We start from the raw sequence: 21914 nt of genomic DNA, 5'->3' as shown, positions 1-21914 counted from the left end.
GAGGAATCCAAACCCTCATTAAAAATGACATCCCTACCACAGACATAACTATGCCCAACTCCTCAGAATCAGAAATAATGGGAACTAAGCTAATTCTCCCAGATAGAAATATTAATCTATTTAACTGCTACTTTCCACCAGACAAGGAAATAGAGATTGACCACATACAAATACCTGACCAAGAAGACTGTCTAATCTTAGGAGATATGAATAGTCACTCTCAGAGCTGGGGATACCCAGACCTAAATGCCAGGGGAGAAGAAATTGAAGAATGGCAAGCAGAGAACAGACTTATCTTGCTTAATAAACCTGAGGATAAACCAACCTTTTTCTCAAGAGCCTGGCTAACATCAACCACTCCAGATCTAGCCTTTGCAACTGACAACTTATCCAAAAAGTGCACAAGAGAAGTTGCAGACCAGCTAGCCACCAGTGACCACAGACCCATATTGATCAGTATCGATACCTTCTTCAAAATATCAGAAAACTCCACCATCACCAGATGGAACTACAAAAAAGCCAACTGGCACCTATTCTCAAAGCTCACAGACCTATACACAACTTCAATAAACTGCAAATCAAATCAGGTTAATAAGTCATTCTTAGCTTTCTCCAAAGCAATCCTCCTAGCAGCTAAGGAATCAATTCCCAGAGGAGCAAGAAAAGATTATATCCCCAACTGGTCTGATCACCTTCAACAACTCCACAATGACACTATTGAAGCCAGAAACACAGTAGAAAATAACCCTTGTATAGAAAATAACATAAATCTAAAAGCAGCTAACGCAGTTTTCAGGAAAAATTACCTTTCCGCCATGAGGAAAAGTTGGCATGAAAAAACAGAACAACTAAACGTAGATAGAGACGGCCACAAACTCTGGCGTATAGCCAAATGTCTCAACCAGGAAGAAAACAGAACAACTCCTATAGTAAAAGAAAAGGACAACAAACCCCTGAAAGGCCAAGAAGCAGCAAATGAATTCATTAAGTTTTTCCAAAGCGTAGGACAAATACAAATTAATGAAAGTAGAAATAAAGATGTAAGCTCAGAAATACAAGATAAAATTAAAGAAAACAATCCAGCTTACTCCTTGGGAATGACCACTAATCTTAAAATGAAGGAACTAGATGAATCCCTAAAAGTCCTCAAACCAAAACAAGCCCCGAGCCCAGACAAAATATCTAATGACATGCTTCTTAACTTGGGTCCTCAAGCCAAAAGAAAACTGCTACAAATATTCAATGCTAGCTGGAAATCTGGCAGAATTCCAAACATCTGGAAAAAAGCCATTATGATACCTATACTAAAGCACGGCAAACCAAGAAATAAACTGGATAGCTACTGTCCCATCAGCCTCACTAGCTGTACTTGCAAACTGATGGAAAGAGTGATAAATAGAAGGCTGACATGGATCCTTGAGTCAAATAACCTACTCACTGAAGCCCAGGCTGGCTTTAGAAAAGGCAGATCAACAGAAGATCAAATCGCCTTCATCACACAAGAAATAGAAGACGGCTTTCAAGAAAAGAAACCAACAACAATTGTGTGGGTTGACTTAGAAAAAGCATTTGACAAAGTCTGGGAACAAGGTCTCTTGCTCAAGCTAATCCAGCATCACATATCCCACAGAATGTACAACTGGATAAAGGAATATCTAAATAATAGAAAAGTCTTAGTTTGCATGCAAGGACAAAGAAGCCACACAGTGGGTATAAAAAATGGCGTCCCCCAAGGAGGAGTCCTATCCCCAACACTGTTCCTAATATTCATAAACGATCTAAATCAAAACCTACCAAGAAAAGTTAAAAGCAGCATGTATGCAGATGACCTTGCCTTAATTAGCACAGAAGAATATGTAGGAACATCGAAATTTCGATTACAGGATGCTCTCGATAAACTCAATAATTGGTCCAAAGACTGGGGCATGTCCATTAACACAAAAAAGACAACATATACCATATTCTCACTGTCAACAAAACAACAAACAATAAAATTAACATTAGATAAGGAAGCTTTAGAAAAAAATGACAGCCCTACATATCTTGCAGTCACCTATGACCCGAGACTAACCTGGAAAAACCAAATAGATAAAACACAGAGTAAAGGCATCCGGAGACTATCCCTCTTGAAAAAATTAGCTGGCACAGATTGGGGAGCTAATCACAACATCCTGAAAAAGACTTATACCAGTTATGTAAGACATGTACTAGAATATGGTGCCACAGCATGGGGCTCAGCAGCCCAAACCAACCTAAGAAAAATAGACAAGGTTCAAAATATTGGTCAAAGGATAATGACAGGAGCAATCAAAACAACACCCATAAGAGCTATGGAGGAAACCGCTGCCCTGATCTCTCTGGATGAAAGAAGAGAAATAAAAATCCTTTCCCAATTCATTAAACTGGAAACCTTGGAGAGGCACCCACTCAGAACAAAAATACATAAAACTGGCACAAAAAAACGTCTCAAAAGGAACAATTTCATACAGGAATCTCTAAACCTAAAAAAGAAACACCAACTTGAAAAAATTACTCTGGAATCCTGGATACACTATAATGAATCTCCACCCTGGGACGAAAGCCCTCTTCCTACTATAAGGGACCATATTGAAAACATAAAAAGAAAATCTGATTACAGACCAACAGAGGAAATAAAGAACTGTTTTCTACATACCAATTACCCTAGCAATCAGTGGATCAGAGTTTACACGGATGGCTCATCCCATAAAGCCACCACAAATGGAGGAGCTGGAATACTTATCGAATGGCCAGATGGAGGAAAACTAGAAAATTCCATTGCAACTGGAAAGCGCTCTGACAGTCACAGAGCAGAAAGGGAAGCACTAGCTGCTACCATGCTAGCAAATCATCCAAGTTCCCCTCACAGTCAGATTGTCTTGCTAACCGATGCAAAAACAACCCTCCAAAGCTTGCAAAACTCTGATTCCTCTTATATTAAAAACCTCAGAACAGCACTTACAAAGCTCAACAACAACAGCAAAAAAACTGTTATTCAATGGATACCAGCCCATATACAACTAGAAGGAAATGAGAAGGCTGACACACTCGCCAAGAGTGGGAGAACTAACTCTCAAATAAACTCTGCACTTTATCCAGAAGAAATGAAGAAATGAATTGTAAACAAAATAAATGAGAAATGGATGAGCTCTCATCCAAATCACAAGAAAGATGAAGCTTACTATAAGCTATCCCGACAAGACCAACGTCTAATCTTTCTCAGGACCGGACACAACAGAATGCGACAACACATGCACCGGAAGCTCAAAATTGGAGCCAGTGAAATCTGCCCATGTGGAGTATCACCAGAGAATGCCGACCACGTCCTCCAAAACTGCTCTCTTTACCAAGAGGCCCATATAAGACATTGGCCCCAAATCACCCCAATAGAAAGAAAACTATATGGAGAGCTCCCTGATTTGGAAACCACTGCGCAGTTCATCTCATGTATTGGTCTAGTCATATGAACACTCCAACATAACAATGAGAACGATGAAGAAGAAGAAGAAGAATTAGTTATTAAGAGTTAAGAGCAAAGTAATCATTCTTACAAAAAGTTGTCAGCTTCATAAAGGAGGAATTGTCTTTTTTTTTTTTAAACTTTTTTTATGTTACTTGCATACTTAGAATGAGAACAATAAACTGACCTAGACAAGAATAGTGAAAGAAAGAGGGACAGAAGGAAAAAACAAGAGAGACTTAGAGTGAGGACAATGGAAAATTCAAGCTAAACTAAGCAACAAGACCTAAAAGACAGTGGTCTATGTCTAGCAGAATAGAACAAACTAAATGTTGATGACTAGCGTGTGCCTGTGATAAGTCAGCTACTGGAAATAAAAAACAGACTAGCAGCAAACACCTAAACCTTTTGCAACTCAACATCTTAGGCCTACAAAACAAGACAACAGAACTCCAACACATACTCAAGAAGCATGATATACACATAGCGCTATTGCAAGAAACACTACTGCCCAAGAAAAAAATAAACATCACAGGCTACACACAGTACAGATGCCTTTGCACCAAATGCCAGGGAATTATGACCCTCATAAGAAACGACACACAAGCCACAGTAAAACAAATACAGAACACTACAGATATCGACATGCAGGAAATACTTCTATGGAGAGGAGGAACAAAGTACACCATCAAAAACTACTATTGCCCACCATCATCAACAGCAGAAATAGACATACAACTACCACACTACACAAGGACAATAATAGCTGGCGACGTCAATGCACACACACCTTCCCTAGGCTATCCACACTACAACAAGCGTGGCAAAGAAATATAGGATGTAACAAATGCCTCTAACCTACAACTTCTGCAAAACAAAACTTCACCTCCAACTTTCCTCCACAGAGCACACAACACAACTAGCAGACCTGACCTAACTTTTATCTCTACAGACATTACAGACTCTTCTAAAATAAAAGTACTTGAAGACATAGGTAGTGACCACAGGCCTATACTCCTCAATATTGGAACGCCAGGTAGATACCAATCCAACAAAACAACTAGATGGGACTATAAAAAAGCTAACTGGGCAGCTTTTTCACAAGAAACAGACACAAGACTATCAAGCATAATTGACACAGACGTCAAATCAACCTACACAACTATAGTCTCCAACATCTTACAAGCAGCAAAAAAACACATCCCTCGAGGCCAAGTTAAGAAATACAAACCTTTTTGGACACCTGAATTAGATAAATTAGTAAAAGAAAGAAACATGGCCAGGAAGACTATAGAAAAAAAACCTACTAGAGAGAACAAGACAACCTACAACAAATTGACAGGGCTTATAAGATACAAAATTAAAACAGAAAAAAAGAAAAAGTGGATCACAACATGCGAACAAGGATGGTCAAAAGGCCTGGACCCTTCTGCACCGGTTAGCAGGAAAGAAACAAATAACAAACCCCCAACCTATAAAAGGCACTGACGACATAATAACAGAAAACCTTAAAAAGGCTGAAACCTTCAATAAATATTTTGCCAGCATTAACAAGTCAAAGCCAAGAAAACAACTGGACCAGGCCTTTAGTAATATCTTAAAGAAAGAAGAAAAAGCTCCAACAGTCAACTGTCAGATCTTTGACACTCCCTTCACTCTACATGAGCTCAATACTGCCCTCAAGCCTCAAGTCAAGAAAATCCCCTGGACCCGATAAAATAACAAATGAAATGATTCGGGGACTAGGACCACAGGCCCAAAACTGTATACTTAACTTTATCAACCATACATGGAAAACTGGAGACATACCACAGGAATGGAGAACTGCAAACATAATACCCATTTTAAAGAAAAATAAACCACCTGGAGACTCAAAAAGTTATAGACCAATATCTCTAACATCCAACATTGGCAAAACGGCAGAAAAAATGATCAATAACCGACTTTATTGGTGGCTAGAAAGTACTTGCTCACTCCACAATGCACAAGCTGGCTTCAGGAAAGCAAGTAGAACAGAAGATCACCTCTTTCGTTTTATCCAGGACACAGTAGAAGGGTTTCATGAAAACAAGCACACTACAGCAGTATTTATAGATTTGCAGCAAGCCTATGATAGAGTGTGGAGAAAAGGTCTATTTTTGAAGATGAAAAAAATGGGCATCCATGGAAAAATGTACAGCTGGATCAGGGCATTCTTAAAAAACAGAACCATTCAAACCCGATTCGAAGGTGCCATCTCTAGTAAAAAAAGTTTGGAAGAAGGACTACCACAAGGTTCAGCCCTTAGCTGCACTCTCTTTCTGACCTTTTAATTTGGACTACAGAGAAATATCCAGTGCTGACTAGATCCAAACTAAATAGAGCCCTCACAACTATCTCCACATATTCAAAATTATGGAAAATGGAAATAAACAAAGAAAAGTCAGTTTATTCAATCTTTAGCCACAGCAACAAAACAGCAAAAAGAAACTACATCCTAAAAATAGACTCTCAGCTAATAAATAAAGAAGAAAATGCAACATATCTTGGTGTAAAACTAGACCAAAGACTGTCTCTAAAACACTTTATGTCAGATTTAAAAGAAAAGGCATCACAAAGATTAAACATAATAAAACACCTAGCAGGAACATCCTGGGGAGCTGAAAAGAAAACCTTAAGACAGTTATACACTGGATATGTCAGATCTGTAATGGATAACTGTCTCTCCATACAAGTAGCTGCCAACAAAACCTATCAATCATCATTAGATACAATCCAAAACCAAGCCTTGCAGCTAATTAGTGGAGATATGAGAACTACTCCCACAGCAGCCTGTGAAATAGACTCCAATATTGAACCTCTTAAGTTAAGGCGCAACAGAGCAGCATTAGAAGCTATTGAGAGATACAGAAGGTTGGAGGAAATATAGGAAAAACAACCAAAAAAAAGCAAAGGACTCTGATCCAACTTACTGACGAACTAGCCCTAAAACACCACCTACCCAATAACAGAGAAAAAATTACCAGGTTTTCAAACATTACACCCGGACTAAACTACAAACAACCAACCATCAAAACACATTTACTAAATAACACCTTAACAAAAGAATCAAATCCACTGGAGCTCAAAGTAGGCACGCTTGAAACAATCGAAAGCTATCAAAAAACAGCTTTCCATATTTATACAGACGGATTGGCTTTCAAAGCTACCATCAATGCTGGTCTTGGTGCCTTCCTGGTCTTCCCTAAAAATAAACACTTTGAGATAAGCGCACCCTGTGGCGATTACTGCTCAAACTTCCAAGCCAAAATTGAGGCAATTACCATAGCACTTCAGACAGTGGAAAACAAATTATATGAAGGAGTGCAACCACCATCAGATATTGTTGTCTTTACAGACTCCCAATCTACTCTGCAAGCACTTAACAGCAGCACCTCAAACAGCCCAAGAGAGTTGACAACACTCATTGTGATAATCCACCAGATGATATCAAAATTAAATATCAATATCACACTACAGTGGATCCCTGGACACATTGGCATCATGGGAAATGAAAAGGCAGATAAGCTATCAAAGGCAGGTTCATCTATGGAACAACCAGATAGACCTGTTAACTACCTCACCCTAAGGTCAATGTTAGTCAACAATCACAAAGAGGAGTGGCTCAACCAATGGGCATCAGGAAACACAGGCAGAGCCATGTACAGAGAAATGACTACGCCTAACAAACTGGACAGTATTAACTTCCTCCCCGCAAAGAACAACCTACAATCTTCCAACTAAGAACAGGACACACACCACTATTAAATTACCACCTGAACAAAATAAACTCCACACAACTCCCCCTTTGCAGACACTGCGCCCACCCCTTTGAAACCGTAAACCATATCCTCTTTGAATGCCCCTCCCTAATCCACCTAATCCACCTTAGGCAGACACTACTTCCCCTACAGCCCAACATAACCAACAGCACACTTTTTTTCCTTGGCAAAGTCTGCAAAAGAGCTCACAGCTCAGCAGCAATAAAGCTGGCTAGAAGAAGAAGAATGTGAAAAGTGAAATAGAACTAACAGTATTGAGATATGTGCCTGTAAATGTGCAGCTATTTAATAAGCTTTGTTTATTTTTAATTTTGCTTGTTACATTTCTTTCTTATTAGAGGCTCAATGTATTGAGAAACTATATTGTGATCTTATATTTCTGTATTACAACATTGTTTCTTTATAAAATCAACTTGTCAGGATGTAACCTTATAAATTGAGAGCTTTAATTCATTCTTCTTCTAGCCACATTTTTGTTGCTGAGCCTTAAGCTCTTTAGCTGCCCACTTTTCCTCATTTAGACCTTGTGATCTATAAGACAGATGATGTATAGGTCATCTGTTTCTGTGGCCCACAGTTAATGAGGGTATCATGTGGCCAGCACAATGACCAATGGCCTTTACATTTCCCCAACTATTTCCAGGTACCCATTACAGTTTTGTTGACTCAGGAGCGCCCTTAAAATCCTGAAATTAAAAACCCAGTCATCACTCAGATTCAAACTTGAGACCCCTCAGTTTGAAAGCCAAAGGCTTTACCACTTAGTCACCACAACCTGTCCCATAGAAAAAAATGTGCTGTTTACTTTTTAGCTGTTCTACACTGCCATACAGTCTTGGTTATTTTGTGGTAATTGGTTCTGTCTGCGATGAATTAACTTCTGTGAAATTTCCTTTATTAATTCACTATTGTGTTTATTATATTTCTAAGTAAAAAGAGAGAATGGTGTCAGATCATGTCTCAGTGGTTCAAGTGTAGTTACATAAATAATTTAGTGCTCTTGCCACTAGTCTGGAGCATAAAATTGAAAAAATTTCAGTAACTCAATGAAGTCTCATACAAACTAGAAAATCTTGATGAATTTTATTTTTATTTAATGTACATAATCCGGCTCAGGCTTTAGAACAGTCACAAAAACAGTGTTTCTTGTTTTAAACACCAAAGAGTTGTTTTTTTTAATATTTGGCATGTTCAATAGAAGTGGAAGAAAGAGAGAAAGAAAAATATTGTGGGGTAATAGGTTGAACAAATTTGCTTCTTTAATTCTTAGTTATTTTTTTGTTGCCAGTTTCAACGTGACGCTAAATGCTGAAACAATAAACAATGCATACATATAGCATATGTGAAGCACTAGGGTCCACATTTTTATAAGAGAAATTAGTGAATTATATAAACACAATGAGGGACTGTAACAAGCAGGGCAATAACCAGTAACCCCAGAAACAGTCTTTATATATGCAATATATATATGCATCATTCAGTTTCGAAGAGAGACTGCAATCTGTGTTTTCAGTTAACCAGGAGATTATTGCAAGCTTCATTCAAAGACCAATGTCTGAGTACCACTCATGGAATCAAAGTTTTAGTGCTGATCCCTTGATGTACATGACTCTATCAGACCTCTATTAGAAGACTTGCTTACTGGTTTCCAACTCACGGGGACACAGCAGAATTACATCTCTATTCTTGAAAAAAAAAAAGATATATATAAGGTTAAGCATTCTGATAGCTGAATTAAACATTTTTAAGTTTCTTGGGTTAAATTTTTTCTTTACAACTAATCAAGTTTTCAGTCCAATTTCTTTTGAAATATAGACAAATGGTCAACATCTTAACAAACTATATTTATTACAACTGTTTCTTATTGCTTTAAACTCAGATCTCAAAAGTGAAGTTTAGGAGATAGGTACTTGCAATCTATGAGAGATGATATAAAGCTCTTCTGTTTCTGTGGTAATGGTTAACAAGGGTGTCATGTGGCCAGCAAAATGACCAACTTATTTCAGGTACCCATTAGAATTAGGTGGATACCCCCTTTTGCCAGCACTGCTGAGGAAATGTATGTATTCCTATTCATTTTTTATTGATAAATTCTTAAAGTACAATGAGTAAAGAAGTGAATACACTTAAAATAAAACCAAAACCTTCCACTTTAATTTTTGGCCTAAAGTGACACTTTTTGTCACCAGTACTGGAGAAACACTCATATTATATATATATAAATATATATATAACATATAGTTCGTCCATCGTGGTTCGATGATGACCACTTTGTCATCCAGGGGGCTGAGGGCTTTGCACTGGGGTTTTATGCCTCCTCATGTGGCTGGTGAGACCTATGTGAGCCCGGAATATTCGGACGCACACTGGGCAGGTTATTCCAGCTGGAGCTAGTGTTGTTTGCCTTGCTTTTCTTTTCTGGCGTTTTTCTTCTGCCAGCGTTGTTCTTTTTTTCTTAGCAACCTGTGCGCCAGTTTTCACAGCGCGACGCCATGATGCTCTGTCATGTGCCTCTGTCTCCCAGGTGCCTGGATCTATGCTGAACACCTTCAGAGAAGCTTTGAGGGTGCCCCTGAAGCGCTTTCTTTGACCACCTTGCAAGCGCTTTCCTTCGCTTAGTTGGCCATTCAAGAGTCGTTTAGGGATGCGGTGGTCTTCCATTCTGTAGATGTGACCTGCCCATCGCAGCTGGGACTGCATCAGGATTGTGTGGATGCTTTGCAGACACACTCTTAGAAGAACTTCTGTATCTGGTATTTTGTCTTGCAATTTGACATTTAGTATTTTTCTGACATGTCATGTGGAAGTGGTTCAGTTTCTTTGCATGTTTACTGTACACTGTCCATGTTTCTGAGGCATAGAGCAATGTAGGGAGGATGACAGCTCTATAGACCCCTAGCTTTGTGTTTGTGGTGATGCCACGTCTGTTCCAGACAGTTTTAGACAGTCTGCCATAGGATGCACTGGCCTTGGCGATACGCAGATCGATTTCACTATCGATTTTTCCATTCCTGGAGAGTGTGCTGCCAAGATATGTGAATTTGTCCACTGCGTTTATATCCTGTCCATTTATAGTGATGCTTGGATCCAAGTAGGCTTTCCCAGGAGCAGGTAGATATAAGACTTCAGTCTTGTTCGTATTGATGGTAAGGCCGAAGTCTGAGCATGCTCTTGAGAAGTCACTGACGATGCTCTGCAGATCGTTTTCAGAGCAGGCATTTAGGGCACAGTCGTCAGCAAATAGCAAGTCTCTGATTACTGCTGCATTTGTTTTTGATTTTGCTTTAAGCCGCCTCGGGTTGAATAGGCCACCATCAAATCTGTATGATATATTTATCCCGTTGTTTTCTCTATTTGTGAATGCATCTGTCAGCATAGCGGAGAACATGATACTGAACAAAATAGGTGATAGGACACAGCCTTGTTTTACCCCGTTTGATACTTCGAAGGGCTTATATATATATATATGTTCCATCAAAAGACAAGATAATTACTTTGCAATTCTTATGTCAATCTAGTCGTGCAAGTCAATCAGTGAATTACTCTGCTAAGTCATTGGTTTCTCTTGCTGATTCAGGCAACCCATATGAGGTAGGCATTAGAGTTTAGTGGACTCTAAGGCATCCTTGATTCCAGAAGTTCAAAACACAGTCTTCACCTGTATTTGAACTCAAGATCCCTCAGTTTGGAAGCCAAGCATTTTACGACTCAGCACCCATGCTCCCAGGTATGTTTGTAACTAATTTTTATAACATTGTTCCCTGGTCATATGTTATGCACTCTGGGATCCCCACCACCCAAGAGGAGGTTTGGATTACTACATAAACTTCATTTTTCAAGGAACATAAAAAAAAACTTTAAAAGAAACACTTTTTTTGATAACTAAAATCAAAATTTTCAACTAATTAATTAATTAATTTATTGCTTTTATATAGTGCAACTTTCATGCATATAGCATGCTCAGAGCGCTTTGGCTCAATCTCATTTGTGGACCAGTAGGGGGTAGTTATCTGGGAGAAGGTTTTCCGTGCTGCCAATCTCAAGCGTACTTAGCCTCTAGATCCCACATCTAAAGGCAAAGATTAGTTTTAGATACTGATGAAAATAAATATTTATAATGTCAAATGGCCAAGTCAATACATGCCCATGTGTACCTTTCTAGATTATTTGTGTATAGTTGTGTGTAGCGATCGGAGCTCATGACGACCTGCTTACTATTGTGAAAAAAAGAAAGCTTAAAACCTTTGGCCACATTACAAGATCTACGGGGCTCGCAAAGACCTTTCTTCAGGGAACAGTGCCAGGGAAAAGAAGCAGAGGCAGACAGAAAAAGCGATGGGAGGACAACATTAAAGAATGGACAGGCCTGCCATTGAGAGAGGTTCTGAACAAGGCAAAAAAAAGGGAGGAATGGAGAAAGACGGTCGACAAATCTTGCCTGGTGCCCCAACGGTCCAACAGACTAAGGGATAGGTAAAGGTAAGGTAAAGAACAAGTTATAACTAAGAGACATTACAAAATATTATTAACTTAACTTCATAATGAAATATGTATATGATTGATTAATAAGATTATGAAATACATTAAGATTATTTATTTGATAATGCCCAACTATATAACATTACATTGAGACATGGTGGCTGAGTGGCTTCCGAACCAGGGGAAGTTCTGGGTTCAAATCCTGGTGAAGACTGGGATTTTTATTTTGGGATCATATGGCACTTATGATTCCATCCAGTTCTAATGGGTACCTGACATTAGTTGTGGAAAAGTAAAATCGGTAGGTCATTATGCTGGCCACATATCACCCTCATTAACTATGGGCTACAGAAACAGATGACATTTACATGATCTTCCCAATAGATCACAAGGTCTGAAAGGGGAACTATAAAATAACATAGCAAAATTATGAAATAACTGTAAAAATACTTAGCTAGATTATGAACTAATCCTAAAAATACTTAGACTAGATTATGAGACTTGAGTATGATTACCTGGCTAGGTATAAAAACAAATGCCAGGGAAATGGTTAGAATCATTAAGAGTCAGCCCAGCCAAATGTCAGAGGAAACATCTCCATAGCCAACAGTGGAGAACGTGACAACAGCAAAATTGAAAGACTCAAAAATGTTGAAGTTTGAGCTGCTGCTTCCTCTCTGAATGTCTTGAATAGTGCAGATACTTGAAGGAAGGAAATCAAAAAGAAAACTTAAGTTAACTCATGTAAACCTATGTCTATTTATGTTTATTACTGACAAAAAAATAAGGCAAGCTATTAACTCAAGAAACTGGGTCAGAGAATACATGGTCACTTAATTATAACTAATTATTTATTCAATTTAACTCACACTCTGTCAAAAACTAACTCTACAGCACAATTTCTAGAGGCTATATTTTAGATTCTGATAAAAAAAAATTTAGGCTATATTACATTTTACACAGCACTATATCTAGTCTAGGCTACATAGCACATAGACACACACAGATTTATTTATTATTGTTCTTTGGAATATACATATTATAATTAATAATTAATAGCTTTTATATAGCGCTACTTTCATGCTTATAGCATGCTCAGAACGCTATGTTCCAATTATAATTAATAATTAATAGCTTTTATATAGCGCTACTTTCATGCTTATAGCATGCTCAGAACGCTATGTTCCAATCTCATTTGTGGACCAGTGGAGGGGGGGGGGGTATCTGGGAGAAGGTTTTCCGTGATGCCTTTAGGTGCTTTGCTCAAGTTGGGTGTCGAACCTCGAGCCCACTTAATAGGTAGCCAACACAAACGTACTTAGCCTCTGGGCCATGCTTCCCAACATATGTCAAGATCTGTAAGTCTGTTAATAAGAGTAATACTATGTGTACAGAAACAATCAATCTTCTGATCAACACAAACTTGACAGACCCAGATTAGACATATTATTGATCTAAATCAGACAATATGAATAATAATAACAATTGCTAGAGTTCTTAATGTCAAACGTGAAAAAGCTAATGAAAACATTGCTGCTTATGTAATGTGTCTAGAAGAAAGTGGACTCTTCTAATAAAAATAGTCAAAAAAGTTTGTGATACTCGTTATAGCTCTGCATCAGCAATCGTATACAAAATAAAACTAAATGAATCTGAAAATTGACACAAAGAGATGCAGTGATAAAGGAACAGCAACATCAACAAAATACAGATGACATCATATGTAGCATCACCTTGAGTGATAGTTAAAAAACAAACAGATTAGATTTTGCTGTGTTATTAGAGATCACATTAATGTGAGACACTTGAGACTTATTTAAAGAGATAGGCAACTCATTTATTAAATGTTTTTGAGTTCAATTATTGTGCTTTGGAATATGTGCTTTGTAGCCTAGATATAGTGCTGTGTAATATGTAACATTCTGTTCTACAGAATCTAAAAGATAGCCTAAAAATAGTGCTATAGGGTTAGTTTTTGATATATTATATTGAATTGAGTACTAGAAATACAGATGGATGCCTGCCTGTTCATATGGTAATCGATCAACCATCCTGTCATCTAGATGTTGTTCCAAGTTTTAACCCAGCTCATCCTCTGCCATCCAGCGAGAAGTTTGGGCTTGGTTGAAGAAATGGTTATTTCTGAAAGATGCGATAGGGTTAACTGTGTGTGATAACCTGACAAATGTGACCCAGGCCAGTAAAACAGTTCAGCATACTGTGTTGGTGTACAAGGGACAGTACTGGTATGAATGTTACACAAAAATATGTCCCATGTGATTTTTGGGGACCAAACTGTCAGTCTACCGTGAAGTCGGTCTAGGGACAGTGAATCCTTGAGTGAAGCAGTCACAAGTCCAGAATGAGATAGAGAGATAGTTTGTTATTAAAGTACCACATTATTTTGGAACTCTTGTTGTCAAGTTCTTGAGTTAGATGTGTTCTGTTGAGCAGTGTTTACAGAAGGCCTGTTAGAGAGAATCAGAATTATTACAATATACAAAACCAAACAAATATATATTTTTTCCAATTAATATCGAGAGAGGATTCTCCAGACAGAATAATTATTCTTTTGCCATTTCTTCACTAAACACTGTGTAGGTTGAAGCTATGTGTTCAAATTGATCCAAGTAATTTTCAAGAGTTTCCTCTTTGATGTTAAAGTTATGGAATTTGGAGATGTTTGTTGGGTCGATATATTAAGGTTTACTTTGGCTGCTTCTACTTTTGCTAGTTCTATCCATTCCTCACTTTCTTTTTGTCTGAGTTCTAAGTCTTTTAATTCTTTTTGATGAGCTCGTTGAGCTGCTCTTTCATCTCTTTCTCTTATTCCCCTATATCTGTTTCTAGTTTATCCCTCTCTTTCCTTTCAGCTTTTTCTAATTCTTATTCAATAAATTGTGAGAAATTAGTGGAAGGATCCACAAAGGCTATGGCACCTTACCTGAAAATAAAGGCAGCTATCCAGAGAGCTGAAAGGGGCAGCCCTAACTACTTTGTCATATAAAAAACAAATACTGTTATGAAAGCTTCTACTCACAAGAAAACCTGGACAGATCTCAAAGGAAAATGGCCTCGGCCTGGAAAAGGACATGCAACATGCAAAGCCTTTATAGAGCAGGTGCGCTAGCCCAACTTACTGAAGTGTTAAAGAAATAAAGGATACCTCTTGAGGCCATACAGGAAACCAGGTGGAAAGACATTCTCAGAACTAAGGAGTATATACATACTATATTTTATAGTGGTGGAAGCATTAACTTAGGTACAGGTTTTGCTGTAAAAAGAAAATGGCAGATAATGTCATTGGATTTATACCTGTAAGTAATAGAAAGGAAGAAATTGTTATGTTCCTTGAAGGACATTGACTATGACTTTGCTACTAATATTTCTAATGAAGAGTGGAAGACTCAAACTTTTTTTTTTCTTCGGAGGTAATGCACATGAAATGTATGTGAATGCTAAATCTTTTCAAACAAAACTTTCCCATTTTTCCAGGCAAGCAAGTGAAAACAGATTTTGACATTTTCCTTTGCTGAAAGGTAAAACTATTTCTAGTAAAACGGTTGAATTATTTAAATTCTTTGATTGTGGAATGGGCTGAATACTTTGAGGGGACAATGAAGTATATGAACTGTCACATTGGAGGACCAGATCCCTTAGAGAACCAACACTCATTGAAACATCAGAAATAATTAGGACCACGAAGAATCACAAAGCACCAGGAGAGGACCAAATTACAGCAGAACTAATTAAATATGGAGGAAAAGACTTAGATTCCCAAATACACAGACTAATATCCAGAATTTGGGAAGAAGAAGTAATACCAAGAGAATGGGAAACAGCTCTTATAATCCCAATACACAAAAAAGGATCCAAGCTAAAGTGCTGCAATTACAGAGGAATCTCTCTACTAAATGTGACTTATAAGATCCTGTCTAGGCTTATAACTAAGAGGCTTGGAAAATACTCAGAAGAAATCTTAGGTGACTACTAATCTGATTTCAGATCAGATAGATCCACAACTGATCACATCTTCACACTAAGATTTATAATAGAAAAATGCCTTGAATACAGCATACCTATCCACCAACTCTATTTAGATTATAAAATGGCCTATGACAGTATCAAATGGAAATATCTATATGACACTCTACAAAATTTTTGAATACCTAACAAACTGACAAGACTTATACATATATGACTTTAAATAACTCAAAAAGTAAAGTCATGATAGAAGGAGAACACTCACTGGAATTTAAAATTAAAAGAGGATTAAGACAAGGTGACTCACTTACTTGCATGCTTTTCAATTTGACACTGGAGAGTTATAAGAAATAAACACATAAACTTGAGGGGAAATATTACTAACTTTTTAAATACTTCAGGAGAGAAAATATGTTTCCACAACCAACAGGGACGATATACAGCTAACCTCTACAATACCTTGCTTATGCAGATGAATTGCCTTATTGGGTAAAGAAACCTCTGACATTGCTAGTTTTTTCACACAACTAGAAGCATCTCGACCAGCAGGACTTGAGGTCAATGACAGTAAACCCAAGTACATCGCAATGACAAGAGACAATCAAAAAGATAGGACCATATATTAAAATCATAAATCACAAATTTGAAAATGTCAAAGCATTCAAATATCTAGGAAGTACAATTGATTTAAAAAATGACCTACTAAACAGAAATAAAGGAAAGAATATCAGGAGGCAACAGGGCATTTTATAGCACCCACCATTTACTTAAGAACAAAACAATATGAAAAAACAAGAAAATAATATACAAAACCATAAGACCAGCTGCAGTGTATGCAAGTGAGACCTGAATGCTGACAAAGACAACCGAAAATATACTAAATACTTGGGAACGTAAAATTCTAAATCTATGGTGCTATACAAGATGAAACAGGGTGGAGGACATGTACTAACCATGAGATATATCAATTGTATGAAGACCCACAGATAGTGACGGAGATAAAAGGCTAAGGAGAGATCTGAATGGAGGGATGTGTTGAAGCCAGCTAAAGCCCTCCATGGGCTGTAGTGCCATTGGGATGGATGGATGAAAAGTGTTTCCTGCAAAATGACTGAAAAATAATGACAATATTAAAACAAAAAAAAATATTAGCTCTATTCATATTTTACGATGTCTTAAGTATTTCTTTCAAAATAACTATTTTGTATTAAATAGGTTAAATAAGATCTAGATGTAGTGATAAATCTCATCATCTTGACATCATATGTGATACATATACATGACTTGATCATCATATACATAAATCATACAGGAATGGACTGGATTTCTAGATGCACTAAAATTCTACATCATGCAACAATACAGGATTACAGGCAGCACTTTGGCTTTCTTACTGTCACTAATACCGTAGTCTAACTGTAATACTTGATCTAGATTCAGATCTAGACTCTAGTAGACTGTCACTTAGTTTACTCATAGTCATAGTCACCATATAGATCTAGATATCATAGTTTCGGTCAGACGTGAAGACCACCAGCAGGAGGACGGTGGATGGGAGTGGGCATGGTTCGATAAATTCAAACGACAGTCCAGTGCACAAACCGCACGACCAGGCAGCCATCCACAAATACTACATCTAGAGATATAAATATATATATATAGAGAGATAGATCTAGAAACTAGAATCTATATATACTAATAATGTAATATAGATCTAATATAATTATATAGAGAGTAGTTTATTTAATCCGGACATTACATGAATTCGGACACTAGCTGTTTGTGTGGTCATTAAATCTTTATTTTGATATTTAATATGAAACTAGCATGTCCATTTCCAATGATTCTGACCCAATTTCCTTCCATTTAGTTGTCTTTTTATGTAAGAAAAAAGAATTTCAAATGTCTACATCAGGTTTTTGTTTTTCCCTATGTTACCCGGAGGACTTTACCTCTTCCTAGGGTTAAGACTATATTTTTTGGTTTGCTAAGTCTATGCTAATGAGCCCGGCAATACTTATTCTGTTTTTTTGGAGCTGTTTTATTTGATTCATAAGCCAAGTTGTTTGATTTTATACAACAAAAATAATAGGGTGTTGGAATTAAATTACGATTTTCTTTACCAAAATTTATTTCAGACAGCCAGTTTTGGACATCAATGTTAATGATCTTATATATTATATTTGTTTGTTTGTTTTTTTCATAGAGAATAAATGGGCAAATGTTTGTAGTGAGCTTGGTACATTGAATGTAGCTAAATGCCTAGATCTAGACCTACTAGATAGATTTATAGAGAGAGAATATAGAGGATTCAGCTATTTAGGCAAGAATGGCTATCCTAACCTGTACTATACTACAAAAGATCATCTGTATTAGAAATTTATTAAATTAATTTAATAAACAAAAAACAAAAATTTAGTTAATGTTAATATAGAATTAAAATCAGAGTTTATTGATGCCTAAATATAGAGACTGTCTGAAATAAATTAAATGGTCTCCGGAATAAAATAATGTGGGTCAAATTTGTCTGCATTAAATGAAAACACACGGCCTCGTTGCCCTTAAATATAATAACAAACATAGGTTAGGGGTACAAATATAAGTAGTCATCCTTATTCTCCTTAAACTTAAACTAAAGAAGATTTTGATACTTATTTCTTTTCTATGTCGAACCATTGTCAAATAACGCGCTGTCAAAGTCAAACAAAGTCAAATTTTGGCCTATAGGTGTCCAAATAGCATAAACTACTCTAGATCTAGTTTATAAAAGATCTATTATAATTTATTATTATTTATATAAAATATATTACTATAGATCTAGACAATCACAATAGTCATTATTATCATAATAATAATAATAATCTTTATTATCCATAAGGAAATTTGTCTTACAATTTGTGCATTACACCAAACAAAAAACATTATAACTATAAGAAACCAAAGTGTACATACACACCAGACTCACTCATAATTTACATGTGACAAAGTTTATACCAGATTGTTCTTATTTAATGATTTGATTGCCAGGGGAACAAAAGAGTGTTTGTGTCTGTTTGTCTTTGCTATCGGTGTCTTGTATCTCTTTTGTGATGGTAAAATCACAAAATCCTGACACAAAGGGTGATTCTTTATTTCGAAAATCTTGTTAGCTTTTTTAGAGATGTTTGTCTCAAACAACTGCCCAAATGGGGTTTGTTTTTTGCCAATGATTTTGCCAGCAGCATTTAGGATTCTATAAAGTTTATTCCTATTTTTAATGCTCAGATTGCCATACCAGGCAGTGATATTGAAACTTAAAATATTGCAGATGTGAGCGTGATAAAACATAGCCAAGGCCTTTTTGCTAACATTAAACGAGGACACCTGACGCACCAGTAGTTAAACTGGGTGATTTTAATAAATGCACCTTGAAGGGTGACCTACCCACCTTCTATCAACACATTTCATGTCCGACAAGAGAGCACAGAACTCTGGACTTATGTTATTGTAACATCAAAGGAGCATTCACATCTCGTGAAAAGCCACCACTAGGATCATCGGACCACAAAACAATACAACTGCTGCCTACTTACCGTACAAAACTTAAAGAAGGAAAAATCATTCAAAAAAACGTACAAGAATGGACTCAAGACAATATTCTCAAACTACAGGGATGTCTAGACTGCACTGACTGGAATTTGTTTAAAGAGACCACTTCCAATCTGGAAGAATGGGTCGACGCAGTGACAAATTACATCAAATTCTGCGAAAACATGTGTGTCAGCACTAAGAGCATCAAGATATACCCCAACAATAAACCATGGGTCACTGCAAAAATAAAATGGGAAATAATAAAAAAGAAAAGAGCATTTATGAGTGGCGATGGACAGACAAGGAAAATTGCTCAACGAAATCTCAACGTCGTTCTTGAGGAAGGAAGGAGAAACTACCGCACCAAGCTGGAAGACTCAATTAATACAAGTGGCATGAGACAGGCGTGGGGCATCATGAACAAAATGGCAGGAGCACAAGTCAAAATTAAAAATAATCTTGCTACAAGAGACGAAAAAACATTGGCCAACGAGTTAAATGATTTCTATTGTCGCTTCGACACGAAAGATTTTAATTATCTAAGACTCAAAACCCTTGAGGATGTCAATGTTAACAACTATTTTGAATTATACTATGACTATCTCACACTATCTGTCTATACTATTAGTCTGAGTATAGTCACTATAGACTAGTCACTAGACTATACTTAATTATAATACTAAAATAGTATGACTATCTCACACTATCTGAGTATCTGTCTATACTATTTGTCTGACTATACCATCACTATAGTCACTAGACTATACTTAATTAAAATACTACTATTTTATACTATATTTTTTCATACTAAATAAAATTATAATATAGTTAATGGACCTTATTCACTAATTGTAAACAAACATTTAGCCATGTGATTATCTATATCCTCTATTACTATACAAAGTATGCCATCCGTAGTGGCTGTCACGTGATACATATTTTTTATTGTTTTATCAATATGACAATATTATGCCGTGGCTAAATGTGTTTATTTACGATTGGTGAATGAGGTCCATTAATATTATTTATACTATATTTTTATATTATATATAGTACTTATAGAGTCTATACTTTATTAAATTATTATAGTATTAAATTATAGTTACACTACTAACTAGTTATAGATCTAGACAATGTAGTCATCTAGTCAGTAGATCTACTTATACACATTATAATAGTATTATACCATTTAGTCAGTTTAGTATAGATTTCTATAGATCTAGATCTAATCTATCTCTAGAGATCTATATATTATTATATTTTAGATCTAGTCTATATTAACCCTTTCACCACTAAACAGTTGTCAGAAACTATCTATCACCGAAGACAGGCTTAGAGAAGGGATATATAACTATAACTCTGATGTATCAGAATTTAAAAAAATCAATTTTATGACTAATTTCACAGGAAAAAACTAATTAGATTAGATCTAATAAAACCTAACAAAAAAGTCAAAAACATTCTTTTTATAATAGAAAAAAATACAATAGACCTAGGGTTCACATTCAGCATCATTGAATGATTATAATGATATTATTATTAGATCTAATTATTATGATGATAATTCACTGGGTCACTGGTGACTGATTCTTTCATCATGTTTTAAGTCATAAATAGGCCTGCAGAGCTCAAAAACATTAAAATATCACGTCATATTTAGATCTAGATCTAGTTGCCTTCCAATCTCCCGTTTCACTTTCACTAGATCTAACATATTCAATACTGAATTCTAATCTAGCTGCCTAGCATCAATTTTTTTTATTCATTTTCACTACTAAAAAAAATCGTTCTGAACTCAAATTTGTCAAATCATAGTCAAATGAGACAAATTCAACAAATTTATACAAATGGCCATGGCTCTAGATTCTAGAAACTCTAGATTAGTCTAGATCTAGATCTAGTCTAGACCCTGAGTAGTCCTAGCCTAGTCCTAAGTCAATACTTAGTAAAGTTAAAGTAGACTATAACACTATTAGTAAATAGTATTAGATTTTAGATCTAGATCTAGATCTAGACTAGATCTAGTAGTCGAGACCTAGAGATCTAACTTAAAAGTTACAAAAGTAAAACTAAAAAATTCAATTGAAATTCTAAATTAAGTAAATTACTTACCCCAATCATTGTTTATATCCATATAAACATTAATATTCCCATTAGAATCTTATTCTATTAAAGCCTACACATAAGCCTAAATATGTTCCATTTTAAAGGCTAGCAAAAAAAAATAATTTTCAAAAAATCTTAAAACTCCATGCTGTAGAGATATAGATCTAGATAAACATCTAAAAATAGCTTCACTATCGCTCTTCTAGGTCAGAGTTAGTAAAGGTATAAATTTTTATTTAAAAACTAGCAGTGCGTGCGTAAACGAAACAACCCAAAATCGGCGACTTTAGTCGGCGCCTTCGACATTGAGGTCACGCTCTAGTTGTCCAGAAGGGCGTCGGCGCCTGTAGGCGCCATTATCCCATTGGTGGTTAAAAAGGCTTTTTTCTAACTACCAGGCCTGGACGTGGGGCTCTTTACCCCTGTTCTGTCTGAGGGCTCCCAACGGTAGACGGCCATATCGATTGACTGGGCCAGACCGGACCGTGACGTGTAGG

General features: G+C 36.5%; 1 long non-coding RNA gene across 1 annotated transcript; it reads right to left on the bottom strand.

The window, feature by feature from the left end:
- Positions 1-13905: 13905 nt before the first annotated feature.
- LOC129928692 (uncharacterized) lies at positions 13906-21615 on the bottom strand. The gene is made up of 3 exons (XR_008780166.1): positions 21424-21615; positions 16695-16852; positions 13906-14225 (listed from the first exon to the last, which is right to left on the bottom strand). It is a non-coding gene; the product is annotated as an uncharacterized LOC129928692 (long non-coding RNA).
- Between the last annotated feature and the right edge of the window lie 299 nt (positions 21616-21914).

Source organism: Biomphalaria glabrata, chromosome 10 (assembly GCF_947242115.1).
Source record: "Biomphalaria glabrata chromosome 10, xgBioGlab47.1, whole genome shotgun sequence".
In the NCBI taxonomy this organism is placed as follows: domain Eukaryota; kingdom Metazoa; phylum Mollusca; class Gastropoda; family Planorbidae; genus Biomphalaria; species Biomphalaria glabrata.
The sequence above is the reverse complement of the archived record's forward strand: the minus strand, read 5'-3'. Positions and strand labels throughout refer to the sequence as shown.